Here is a 13,905-nt window from a genome sequence, read left to right as displayed (position 1 = left end):
TTGGTACTGATTCTGTGAACAAGACACATGACCAGAGAAGACCAAGGATGTGCAGCCAGCGGCAGGCGACCACGGCATGAGGGGATTTAAGCAGCTCAGCCAACACCAGACACTTCTGAGACTTGTCAGTGATCACCCAACACCTAAATGTGAGTTTTCAATTTGTATCCTTTTTTTATTCAACATGTCCTCATTGTAGCTAATTATGAGCCTGGTCTTCAAGATACTCAAGGGAGCCCATGTACTGTACCTGTCTAACTGCTTCAACAAAATGAGAGACACACGCAGGTTACAACACCAGAAGGAGCTTCACTGAACTTGTTCAACCCAGATTCGGCACCAACTTGGGGTTAAATTTGTTCTGTTATGCCACCAAAATGTTGAATGCCCTACCAACACCCATCAAAAAGTGGATGACTCCTTACCCTCCTTCAAAACCGCCATAAAAAGCACCTGTCTGCAATTTGCAACTGGTCCTAGACAAGTCTTCTAAGCTTGACACCAGAAATGTATTCAATCAATCAAAATAGCTTGATACAGTAATGTCAATCTTTACAGCAGCTATAAGTATAAATGTCAAACCAAACCCACATAACATTGAATTTATTTCATTGTGTTTTTTGCTGTAGATCTTGAAAGTACTCTCTACTGCACATCAAGAGCCAGAACAAGCACAAGGTATCTATCTATATGTAGACATTCAAATATTGTTTATGTTCACTGTTTTTGTTCATTAGTGTGCTCACATGCATTATCAGGCCAAAAACTAAACATGCTTTAGGTCCTCTTGAAGAAAACGGCACAGAGCTAACAATCTGTAGAGCTGGAAAGTGTTAAACTGTATTTTGTATTCAACATTGGGGCCATATTCCTTTACAGCAAAGAGTGAAGACTGCACAAGGTACATTTTAGCCACATGAACCCTATAGTTCCTATTCTGGACACGTCATAATAGACAAACCATCTGTGAAAGTAGCCGATCTACAAGCTCATAACATGTCGCGTTGCAACGCGTTGTGAGCTTGTAGATAAGCTATTTTCAGCACAACGGATTTGGTGTTGCAGTGACGGCATCGAAGAGATGCAAGGCTTTAACACCATATTGGGAGGCTTCCACAACGAGGTGGTGATATTAATCTGCTCTTCTCAAACGGGAGAATGGCGAAAGCCTGAAACGTCACAGCAGCACTCGGGTGCAATGAAGCACTTTGCAACAGGAGCCCACAGTGTGCAAGCCTTTTTTGCTTTACAACATGGGAAGAGCGCCTTAAGAAAGACAGCCATCCATTCTGTCAGTGCAAGAGTTATCTGATTGCTTCTTCACAGTGTACACTTGTGATTGACAAGATGTATAGTCAAGGTGTCTCGTCTGTACTACGCAACATCTATATTTGCTGTTGATTGTCTCCGCCAGGCCGAAAGGCATGGCGAGAGAGTATGTTTTACCCTCCGTCCGTCCGTCCGTCCGTCCGTCCGTCCGTCCGTCCGTGTGTGTGTGTCCGTCAGTGACCAGCTAATCTCCGCCACCGTTGGCTTGATCGCAGCGAAACTGTGCACACACACTCCCTGGAAGCCAATTTGGAATTTCTGCCCCAAGTGTTTCACATGGTCCTTTTATAGCGCCACCAGGAGGCTGACTTATGTAAAACTCATTTTTTTATATTACTCCTTCCGATTTTATCCAAATTTCACGCAAATCTGTACACATGATCTCCATAGTCATGTAATCAAGACGGATGTGTTTGATTTTTCATATTCCATCCTCATTGGCTAAGATTGACATCTAAAGTTTGCAGTAGTGGCTTGTTTTGAACAAAAGTCCGCAAATCATGAACGCACCGTCCGATTACGGTCAAACTTTGCACGCACATTCACAGTGAGGAACAAATTTTAACATTGGCCTGTTATAGCGCCACCAGCAGGCCACAATAACCTACTTGACCTGGCGGAGACCTGTGCTCCGAGGAGCACTTTTTCTAGTTTTTGTTTGTTTTGTTTTTTCAATGCAGAAGCCATTGGGACTACATGTACATGCTGCAAAGCAGCAAGTCAACAGCGCCATGACCGGTCACTTCAAACAGGCTTCAGGTCGAAAGTGGTGGTGGGGGCTAAAGAAACAGACTGCAATCAACAACAGTTCCCCTGCCGGGGAACGAGGCCCAAGATGCATAGACGATGGCGGTCGTCCGCTGCCACAGGTAGGCCGCAGCCTGCTAGGCCGCAGACACGAGGTGCCTCCATCTCTTTTCCTCTAGTCGACACAAGGCAGCAAGCGCAGCTAGGCTAAGCTTGCCTAGCTTCTAGCTGTTAGCCTTGTTAAGCGGCCTGTAGCCTGGCTAACAGCGTTAGCTTACTTTAAGCACTCCTCGTGGCAGAAAGACTGAGAGGACAGGAAAAGTAACGCGGGAGCGTTCTAATCTAACGATAAACTTTTTAGTGAACGAAAACGCCCGTAGAGCGACACTGGGTGCCCCTGCTATGGGTTTTGTTGGGATTCGTCGAGTTTTATCGAGGTTGCTAGTTGTGTTGTCTTCAGGACTCGTGCGGTTCACTGCTAGCAGAGTGAAGGAAGAGGGCGAACACTGTGATGCTGGGGGCTTTATAACCCAACCGGTTTCCGGTTTGCGTCACAGAACCATGTCCAATCGAAGACTGTTTCCGGGAGTTCATGTGTTGTGCTCTGTGCATCGCGACTTTGTAGATTTAGATTATTTATTACAAAACATACATTAACCACTTCAGCCCTATATACATTTTGTCCATTTGAAAATAGATGTGAGCTTGTAGATCGGCTATTTTCAAAAGATTTTTTATACGTTTGAAAATGTGAAATGGGACATTCTGCATAAAAAGTACTTTTACTTTTGGTACTTTAAGTACATTTTGATGCCAATACTTTTGTACTTTTACTCGAGTACATTTTGAATTCCAGAACTTTTACTTGTAACAGAGTACTATATTGCAGTATTGATAATTTTACTTAAATAAAAAATGTGAGTACTCTTTCACCACTTGTGTTGTGACACTTTTTGGACTTGTTTTATTTGTGTATACTGCTCTGTATGTGATTATATTTGCACTGTAAATAACAGACTACATAAAGAAAAAGGTTTTGTACAAAGCTTTGCTAAATGTTTCTTTGTTGAAATGACAGGGAAAAGGGTATTGTGAATTAAGTAGAATTTTTGCAGAACAATTTTAAATAGAGTTGCATCTTCCATATCAGTGTGGCTCAAGTCAAGTCAAGTCAAGTCAAGTCAAGTCAAGTCAAGTTTATTTATATAGCACATTTAAAAACAACATCAGCTGACCCAAAGTGCTTTCCAAACAAAGAACAAATAGACCTTAGTCTATTTACAAAACAGAGTAAAAGGCATAAAGAGACAAAGTGCAGAAGAGACAATAACAAAACAGAAACAAAATAAGAACAAGGCAGGGACAGGGAAACAACAAACAAAGAACGAACCTCAATCTATGTTAAAAGCAAGAGTAAAAAAGTGGGTCTTCAATTTTGATTTAAAAATCTCAATGGTGGGACTTATCTTGATGTGAAACGGGAGCTTGTTCCATAGTATAGGTGCAGCCACGGAGAAAGCCCGGTCACCTTTGGTAATGAGGTTTGTTGAGGGAACTGAGAGGAGTTGCTGGGTGGATGATCTAAGTAGCCTAGTGGCAGGAGATTTATGTAGCAGAGATTTACGTCACCAGCATTTATCGTAATTTTTCGTCACCAGCATTTTTTCGTCACCAGCATTTTTCGTCATTTTTCGTCACCAGCATTTTTCGTCACCAGCATTTTTCGTCATTTTTCGTCACCAGCATTTTTTCGTCACCAGCATTTTTCGTCATTTTTCGTCACCAGCATTTTTCGTCATTTTTCGTCACCAGCATTTTTTCGTCACCAGCATTCTTCGTCATTTTTTTGGTGACAATTTTCGTCACCAGCATTTTTCGTCATTTTTCGTCACCAGCATTTATCGTCATTTTTCGTCACCAGCATTTCTTCGTCACCAGCATTTTTTCGTCACCAGCATTTTTCGACATTTTTCGTCACCAGCATTTTTTCGTCACCAGCATTTTTCGTCATTTTTCGTCACCAGCATTTTTGTCACCAGCATTTTTCGTCACCAGCATTTTTCGTCATTTTTCGTCACCAGCATTTTTCGTCATTTTTCGTCACCAGCATTTTTTCGTCACCATCATTTTTCGTCATTTTTCGTCACCAGCATTTTTTCGTCACCAGCATTTTTCGTCATTTTTCGTCACCAGCATTTTTTCGTCACCAGCATTCTTCGTCATTTTTTTGGTGACATTTTTCGTCACCAGCATTTTTTCGGCACCAGCATTTTTCGTAATTTTTTGTCACCAGCATTCTTCGTCATTTTTTTGGTGACATTTTTCGTCACCAGCATTTTTTCGGCACCAGCATTTTTCGTCATTTTTCGTCACCAGCATTTTTCGTCACCAGCATTTTTCGTCATTTTTCGTCACCAGCATTTTTCGTCATTTTTCGTCACCAGCATTTTTCGTCATTTTTCGTCACCAGCATTTTTCGTCATTTTTCGTCACCAGCATTTTTGTCACCAGCATTTTTCGTCATTTTTCGTCACCAGCATTTTTCGTCATTTTTCGTCACCAGCATTTTTTCGTCACCAGCATTTTTCGTCATTTTTCGTCACCAGCATTTTTTCGTCACCAGCATTTTTCGTCACCAGCATTTTTTCGTCACCAGCATTTTTGTCACCAGCATTTTTCGTCACCAGCATTTTTCGTCATTTTTCGTCACCAGCATTTTTTCGTCACCATCATTTTTCGTCATTTTTCGTCACCAGCATTTTTGTCACCAGCATTTTTCGTCACCAGCATTTTTCGTCATTTTTCGTCACCAGCATTTTTGTCACCAGCATTTTTCGTCATTTTTCGTCACCAGCATTTTTCGTCATTTTTCGTCACCAGCATTTTTCGTCATTTTTCGTCACCAGCATTTTTTCGTCACCAGCATTTTTCGTCACCAGCATTTTTTCGTCACCAGCATTTTTCGTCATTTTTCGTCACCAGCATTTTTCGTCATTTTTCGTCACCAGCATTTTTGTCACCAGCATTTTTCGTCACCAGCATTTTTCGTCATTTTTCGTCACCAGCATTTTTTCGTCACCAGCATTTTTCGTCATTTTTCGTCACCAGCATTTTTTCGTCACCAGCATTTTTCGTCATTTTTCGTCACCAGCATTTTTTCGTCACCAGCATTTTTCGTCATTTTTCGTCACCAGCATTTTTTCGTCACCAGCATTTTTCGTCATTTTTCGTCACCAGCATTTTTCGTCATTTTTCGTCACCAGCATTTATCGTCACCAGCATTTTTCGTCACCAGCATTTTTCGTCATTTTTCGTCACCTGCATTTTTCGTCATTTTTCGTCACCAGCATTTTTCGTCACCAGCATTTTTCGTCACCTGCATTTTTCGTCATTTTTCGTCATTTTTCGTCACCAGCATTTTTCGTCATTTTTCGTCACCAGCATTTTTTCGTCACAAGCATTTTTCGTCATTTTTCGTCACCAGCATTTTTCGTCATTTTTCGTCACCAGCATTTTTTCGTCACCAGCATTCTTCGTCATTTTTTTGGTGTCATTTTTCGTCACCAGCATTTTTCGTCATTTCGTCACCAGCATTTTTCGTCATTTTTCGTCACCAGCATTTTTTCGTCACCAGCATTTTTCGTCATTTTTCGTCACCAGCATTTTTTCGTCACCAGCATTCTTCGTCATTTTTTTCGTGACATTTTTCGTCACCAGCATTTTTCGTCATTTTTCGTCACCAGCATTTTTTCGTCACCAGCATTTTTCGTCATTTTTCGTCACCAGCATTTTTCGTCACCAGCATTTTTCGTCACCAGCATTTTTCGTCACCAGCATTTTTCGTCATTTTTCGTCACCTGCATTTTTCGTCATTTTTCGTCACCAGCATTTTTCGTCATTTTTCGTCACCAGCATTTTTCGTCATTTTTCGTCACCAGCATTTTTTCGTCACCAGCATTTTTCGTCATTTTTCGTCACCAGCATTTTTCGTCACCAGCATTTTTCGTCATTTTCCGTCACCAGCATTTATCGTCATTTTTCGTCACCAGCATTTTTTCGTCACCAGCATTTTTTCGTCACCAGCATTTTTCGACATTTTTCGTCACCAGCATTTTTTCGTCACCAGCATTTTTCGTCATTTTTCGTCACCAGCATTTTTGTCACCAGCATTTTTCGTCACCAGCATTTTTCGTCATTTTTCGTCACCAGCATTTTTCGTCACCAGCATTTTTCGTCACCTGCATCTTTCGTCATTTTTCGTCACCAGCATTTTTCGTCACCAGCATTTTTTCGTCACCAGCATTTTTCGTCATTTTTCGTCACCAGCATTTTTTCGTCACCAGCATTTTTCGTCATTTTTCGTCACCAGCATTTTTCGTCATTTTTCGTCACCAGCATTTTTTCGTCACCAGCATTTTTCGTCATTTTTCGTCACCAGCATTTTTTCGTCACCAGCATTTTTCGTCATTTTTCGTCACCAGCATTTTTCATCATTTTTCGTCACCAGCATTTTTCGTCATTTTTCGTCATTTTTCGTCACCAGCGTTTTTCGTCATTTTTCGTCACCAGCATTTTTCGTCATTTTTCGTCACCAGCATTTTTTCGTCACCAGCATTTTTCTTCATTTTTCGTCACCAGCATTTTTCGTCATTTTTCGTCACCAGCATTTTTTCGTCACCAGCATTTTTCGTCATTTTTCGTCACCAGCATTTTTTCGTCACCAGCATTCTTCGTCATTTTTTTCGTGACATTTTTCGTCACCGGCATTTTTCGTCATTTTTCGTCACCAGCATTTTTCGTCATTTTTCGTCACCAGCATTTTTTCGTCACCAGCATTTTTCGTCATTTTTCGTCACCAGCATTTTTCGTCACCAGCATTTTTCGTCATTTTTCGTCATTTTTCGTCACCAGCATTTTTTCGTCACCAGCATTTTTCGTCATTTTTCGTCACCAGCATTTTTCGTCATTTTTCGTCACCAGCATTTTTTCGTCACCAGCATTTTTCGTCATTTTTCGTCACCAGCATTTTTTCGTCACCAGCATTTTTCGTCATTTTTCGTCACCAGCATTTTTCGTCATTTTTCGTCACCAGCATTTTTTCGTCACCAGCATTTTTCGTCATTTTTCGTCACCAGCATTTTTTCGTCACCAGCATTCTTCGTCATTTTTTTCGTGACATTTTTCGTCACCAGCATTTTTCGTCATTTTTCGTCACCAGCATTTTTCGTCATTTTTCGTCACCGGCATTTTTTCGTCACCAGCATTTTTCGTCATTTTTCGTCACCAGCATTTTTCGTCACCAGCATTTTTCGTCACCAGCATTTTTCGTCGCCAGCATTTTTCGTCATTTTTCGTCACCTGCATTTTTCGTCATTTTTCGTCACCAGCATTTTTCGTCATTTTTCGTCACCAGCATTTTTCGTCATTTTTCGTCACCAGCATTTTTCGTCATTTTTCGTCACCAGCATTTTTGTCACCAGCATTTTTCGTCATTTTTCGTCACCAGCATTTTTCGTCATTTTTCGTCACCAGCATTTTTTCGTCACCAGCATTTTTCGTCATTTTTCGTCACCAGCATTTTTGTCACCAGCATTTTTCGTCACCAGCATTTTTCGTCATTTTTCGTCACCAGCATTTTTCGTCACCAGCATTTTTCGTCACCTGCATTTTTCGTCATTTTTCGTCACCAGCATTTTTTCGTCACCAGCATTTTTCGTCATTTTTCGTCACCAGCATTTTTGTCACCAGCATTTTTCGTCACCAGCATTTTTCGTCATTTTTCGTCACCAGCATTTTTTCGTCACCATCATTTTTCGTCATTTTTCGTCACCAGCATTTTTGTCACCAGCATTTTTCGTCACCAGCATTTTTCGTCATTTTTCGTCACCAGCATTTTTGTCACCAGCATTTTTCGTCATTTTTCGTCACCAGCATTTTTCGTCATTTTTCGTCACCAGCATTTTTCGTCATTTTTCGTCACCAGCATTTTTTCGTCACCAGCATTTTTCGTCACCAGCATTTTTTCGTCACCAGCATTTTTCGTCATTTTTCGTCACCAGCATTTTTCGTCATTTTTCGTCACCAGCATTTTTGTCACCAGCATTTTTCGTCACCAGCATTTTTCGTCATTTTTCGTCACCAGCATTTTTTCGTCACCAGCATTTTTCGTCATTTTTCGTCACCAGCATTTTTTCGTCACCAGCATTTTTCGTCATTTTTCGTCACCAGCATTTTTTCGTCACCAGCATTTTTCGTCATTTTTCGTCACCAGCATTTTTTCGTCACCAGCATTTTTCGTCATTTTTCGTCACCAGCATTTTTCGTCATTTTTCGTCACCAGCATTTATCGTCACCAGCATTTTTCGTCACCAGCATTTTTCGTCATTTTTCGTCACCTGCATTTTTCGTCATTTTTCGTCACCAGCATTTTTCGTCACCAGCATTTTTCGTCACCTGCATTTTTCGTCATTTTTCGTCATTTTTCGTCACCAGCATTTTTCGTCATTTTTCGTCACCAGCATTTTTTCGTCACAAGCATTTTTCGTCATTTTTCGTCACCAGCATTTTTCGTCATTTTTCGTCACCAGCATTTTTTCGTCACCAGCATTCTTCGTCATTTTTTTGGTGTCATTTTTCGTCACCAGCATTTTTCGTCATTTCGTCACCAGCATTTTTCGTCATTTTTCGTCACCAGCATTTTTTCGTCACCAGCATTTTTCGTCATTTTTCGTCACCAGCATTTTTTCGTCACCAGCATTCTTCGTCATTTTTTTCGTGACATTTTTCGTCACCAGCATTTTTCGTCATTTTTCGTCACCAGCATTTTTTCGTCACCAGCATTTTTCGTCATTTTTCGTCACCAGCATTTTTCGTCACCAGCATTTTTCGTCACCAGCATTTTTCGTCACCAGCATTTTTCGTCATTTTTCGTCACCTGCATTTTTCGTCATTTTTCGTCACCAGCATTTTTCGTCATTTTTCGTCACCAGCATTTTTCGTCATTTTTCGTCACCAGCATTTTTTCGTCACCAGCATTTTTCGTCATTTTTCGTCACCAGCATTTTTCGTCACCAGCATTTTTCGTCATTTTCCGTCACCAGCATTTATCGTCATTTTTCGTCACCAGCATTTTTTCGTCACCAGCATTTTTTCGTCACCAGCATTTTTCGACATTTTTCGTCACCAGCATTTTTTCGTCACCAGCATTTTTCGTCATTTTTCGTCACCAGCATTTTTGTCACCAGCATTTTTCGTCACCAGCATTTTTCGTCATTTTTCGTCACCAGCATTTTTCGTCACCAGCATTTTTCGTCACCTGCATCTTTCGTCATTTTTCGTCACCAGCATTTTTCGTCACCAGCATTTTTTCGTCACCAGCATTTTTCGTCATTTTTCGTCACCAGCATTTTTCGTCATTTTTCGTCACCAGCATTTTTTCGTCACCAGCATTTTTCGTCATTTTTCGTCACCAGCATTTTTTCGTCACCAGCATTTTTCGTCATTTTTCGTCACCAGCATTTTTCATCATTTTTCGTCACCAGCATTTTTCGTCATTTTTCGTCATTTTTCGTCACCAGCGTTTTTCGTCATTTTTCGTCACCAGCATTTTTCGTCATTTTTCGTCACCAGCATTTTTTCGTCACCAGCATTTTTCTTCATTTTTCGTCACCAGCATTTTTCGTCATTTTTCGTCACCAGCATTTTTTCGTCACCAGCATTTTTCGTCATTTTTCGTCACCAGCATTTTTTCGTCACCAGCATTCTTCGTCATTTTTTTCGTGACATTTTTCGTCACCGGCATTTTTCGTCATTTTTCGTCACCAGCATTTTTCGTCATTTTTCGTCACCAGCATTTTTTCGTCACCAGCATTTTTCGTCATTTTTCGTCACCAGCATTTTTCGTCACCAGCATTTTTCGTCATTTTTCGTCATTTTTCGTCACCAGCATTTTTTCGTCACCAGCATTTTTCGTCATTTTTCGTCACCAGCATTTTTCGTCATTTTTCGTCACCAGCATTTTTTCGTCACCAGCATTTTTCGTCATTTTTCGTCACCAGCATTTTTTCGTCACCAGCATTTTTCGTCATTTTTCGTCACCAGCATTTTTCGTCATTTTTCGTCACCAGCATTTTTTCGTCACCAGCATTTTTCGTCATTTTTCGTCACCAGCATTTTTTCGTCACCAGCATTCTTCGTCATTTTTTTCGTGACATTTTTCGTCACCAGCATTTTTCGTCATTTTTCGTCACCAGCATTTTTCGTCATTTTTCGTCACCGGCATTTTTTCGTCACCAGCATTTTTCGTCATTTTTCGTCACCAGCATTTTTCGTCACCAGCATTTTTCGTCACCAGCATTTTTCGTCGCCAGCATTTTTCGTCATTTTTCGTCACCTGCATTTTTCGTCATTTTTCGTCACCAGCATTTTTCGTCATTTTTCGTCACCAGCATTTTTCGTCATTTTTCGTCACCAGCATTTTTCGTCATTTTTCGTCACCAGCATTTTTGTCACCAGCATTTTTCGTCATTTTTCGTCACCAGCATTTTTCGTCATTTTTCGTCACCAGCATTTTTTCGTCACCAGCATTTTTCGTCATTTTTCGTCACCAGCATTTTTGTCACCAGCATTTTTCGTCACCAGCATTTTTCGTCATTTTTCGTCACCAGCATTTTTCGTCACCAGCATTTTTCGTCACCTGCATTTTTCGTCATTTTTCGTCACCAGCATTTTTTCGTCACCAGCATTTTTCGTCATTTTTCGTCACCAGCATTTTTTCGTCACCAGCATTTTTCGTCATTTTTCGTCACCAGCATTTTTCGTCATTTTTCGTCACCAGCATTTTTTCGTCACCAGCATTTTTCGTCATTTTTCGTCACCAGCATTTTTTCGTCACCAGCATTTTTCGTCATTTTTCGTCACCAGCATTTTTCATCATTTTTCGTCACCAGCATTTTTCGTCATTTTTCGTCATTTTTCGTCACCAGCGTTTTTTGTCATTTTTCGTCACCAGCATTTTTCGTCATTTTTCGTCACCAGCATTTTTTCGTCACCAGCATTTTTCGTCATTTTTCGTCACCAGCATTTTTCGTCATTTTTCGTCACCAGCATTTTTTCGTCACCAGCATTTTTCATCATTTTTCGTCACCAGCATTTTTCGTCACCAGCATTTTTCGTCATTTTTCGTCATTTTTCGTCACCAGCGTTTTTCGTCATTTTTCGTCACCAGCATTTTTCGTCATTTTTCGTCACCAGCATTTTTTCGTCACCAGCATTTTTCGTCATTTTTCGTCACCAGCATTTTTCGTCATTTTTCGTCACCAGCATTTTTTCGTCACCAGCATTTTTCGTCATTTTTCGTCACCAGCATTTTTTCGTCACCAGCATTCTTCGTCATTTTTTTCGTGACATTTTTCGTCACCAGCATTTTTCGTCATTTTTCGTCACCAGCATTTTTCGTCATTTTTCGTCACCGGCATTTTTTCGTCACCAGCATTTTTCGTCATTTTTCGTCACCAGCATTTTTCGTCACCAGCATTTTTCGTCATTTTTCGTCACCAGCATTTTTTCGTCACCAGCATTTTTCGTCATTTTTCGTCACCAGCATTTTTCGTCATTTTTCTTCACCAGCATTTTTCGTCATTTTTCGTCACCAGCATTTTTCGTCATTTTTCGTCACCAGCATTTTTTCGTCACCAGCATTTTTCGTCATTTTTCGTCACCAGCATTTTTCGTCACCAGCATTTTTCGTCACCAGCATTTTTCGTCATTTTTCTTCACCAGCATTTTTTCGTCACCAGCATTTTTCGTCATTTTTCGTCACCAGCATTTTTTCGTCACCAGCATTCTTTGTCATTTTTTTCGTGACATTTTTCGTCACCAGCATTTTTCGTCATTTTTCGTCACCAGCATTTTTCGTCATTTTTCGTCACCAGCATTTTTTCGTCACCAGCATTTTTCGTCATTTTTCGTCACCAGCATTTTTCGTCACCAGCATTTTTCGTCACCAGCATTTTTCGTCATTTTTCGTCACCTGCATTTTTCGTCATTTTTCGTCACCAGCATTTTTCGTCATTTTTCGTCACCAGCATTTTTTCGTCACCAGCATTTTTCGTCATTTTTCGTCACCAGCATTTTTTCGTCACCAGCATTTTTCGTCATTTTTCGTCACCAGCATTTTTCGTCACCAGCATTTTTCGTCATTTTTCGTCACCAGCATTTATCGTCATTTTTCGTCACCAGCATTTTTTCGTCACCAGCATTTTTTCGTCACCAGCATTTTTCGACATTTTTCGTCACCAGCATTTTTTCGTCACCAGCATTTTTCGTCATTTTTCGTCACCAGCATTTTTGTCACCAGCATTTTTCGTCACCAGCATTTTTCGTCATTTTTCGTCACCAGCATTTTTCGTCACCAGCATTTTTCGTCACCTGCATTTTTCGCCATTTTTCGTCACCAGCATTTTTCGTCACCAGCATTTTTCGTCATTTTTCGTCACCTGCATTTTTCGTCATTTTTCGTCATTTTTCGTCACCAGCATTTTTTCGTCACCAGCATTTTTCGTCACCAGCATTTTTTCGTCACCAGCATTTTTCGTCATTTTTCGTCACCGGCATTTTTTCGTCACCAGCATTTTTCGTCATTTTTCGTCACCAGCATTTTTCGTCACCAGCATTTTTCGTAATTTTTCGTCACCAGCATTTTTTCGTCACCAGCATTTTTCGTCATTTTTCGTCACCAGCATTTTTCGTCATTTTTCGTCACCAGCATTTTTCGTCATTTTTCGTCACCAGCATTTTTCGTCATTTTTCGTCACCAGCATTTTTTCGTCACCAGCATTTTTCGTCATTTTTCGTCACCAGCATTTTTCGTCACCAGCATTTTTCGTCACCAGCATTTTTCGTCATTTTTCTTCACCAGCATTTTTTCGTCACCAGCATTTTTCGTAATTTTTCGTCACCAGCATTTTTTCGTCACCAGCATTCTTCGTCATTTTTTTCGTGACATTTTTCGTCACCAGCATTTTTCGTCATTTTTCGTCACCAGCATTTTTCGTCATTTTTCTTCACCAGCATTTTTTCGTCACCAGCATTTTTCGTCATTTTTCGTCACCAGCATTTTTTCGTCACCAGCATTCTTCGTCATTTTTTTCGTGACATTTTTCGTCACCAGCATTTTTTCGTCACCAGCATTTTTCGTCATTTTTCGTCACCAGCATTTTTCGTCACCAGCATTTTTCGTCACCAGCATTTTTCGTCATTTTTCGTCACCTGCATTTTTCGTCATTTTTAGTCACCAGCATTTTTCGTCATTTTTCGTCACCAGCATTTTTTCGTCACCAGCATTTTTCGTCATTTTTCGTCTCCAGCATTTTTTCGTCACCAGCATTTTTCGTCATTTTTCGTCACCAGCATTTTTCGTCACCAGCATTTTTCGTCATTTTTCGTCACCAGCATTTATCGTCATTTTTCGTCACCAGCATTTTTTCGTCACCAGCATTTTTTCGTCACCAGCATTTTTTCGTCACCAGCATTTTTCGACACCTGCATTTTTCGCCATTTTTCGTCACCAGCATTTTTCGTCACCAGCATTTTTTCGTCACCAGCATTTTTCGTCATTTTTCGTCACCAGCATTTTTTCGTCACCAGCATTTTTCGTCATTTTTCGTCACCAGCATTTTTCGTCATTTTTCGTCACCAGCATTTTTTCGTCACCAGCATTTTTCGTCATTTTTCGTCACCAGCATTTTTTCGTCACCAGCATTTTTCGTCATTTTTCGTCACCAGCATTTTTCATCATTTTTCGTCACCAGCATTTTTCGTCATTTTTCG

At 40.3% G+C, this 13,905-nt stretch overlaps 1 long non-coding RNA gene across 1 annotated transcript; it reads left to right on the top strand.

The window, feature by feature from the left end:
* Window positions 1-2,121, top strand: LOC311054010. Its single transcript, XR_014601708.1, has 3 exons — window positions 1-149; window positions 630-678; window positions 2,010-2,121. It is a non-coding gene; the product is annotated as an uncharacterized lncRNA (long non-coding RNA).
* The last annotated feature ends 11,784 nt before the right edge of the window (window positions 2,122-13,905 follow it).

This window comes from Gymnoscopelus microlampas, assembly GCF_963454915.1.
Source record: "Gymnoscopelus microlampas genome assembly, chromosome: 10".
Lineage (NCBI taxonomy): Eukaryota > Metazoa > Chordata > Actinopteri > Myctophiformes > Myctophidae > Gymnoscopelus > Gymnoscopelus microlampas.
This window is presented reverse-complemented; position numbering and strand designations above follow the sequence as displayed.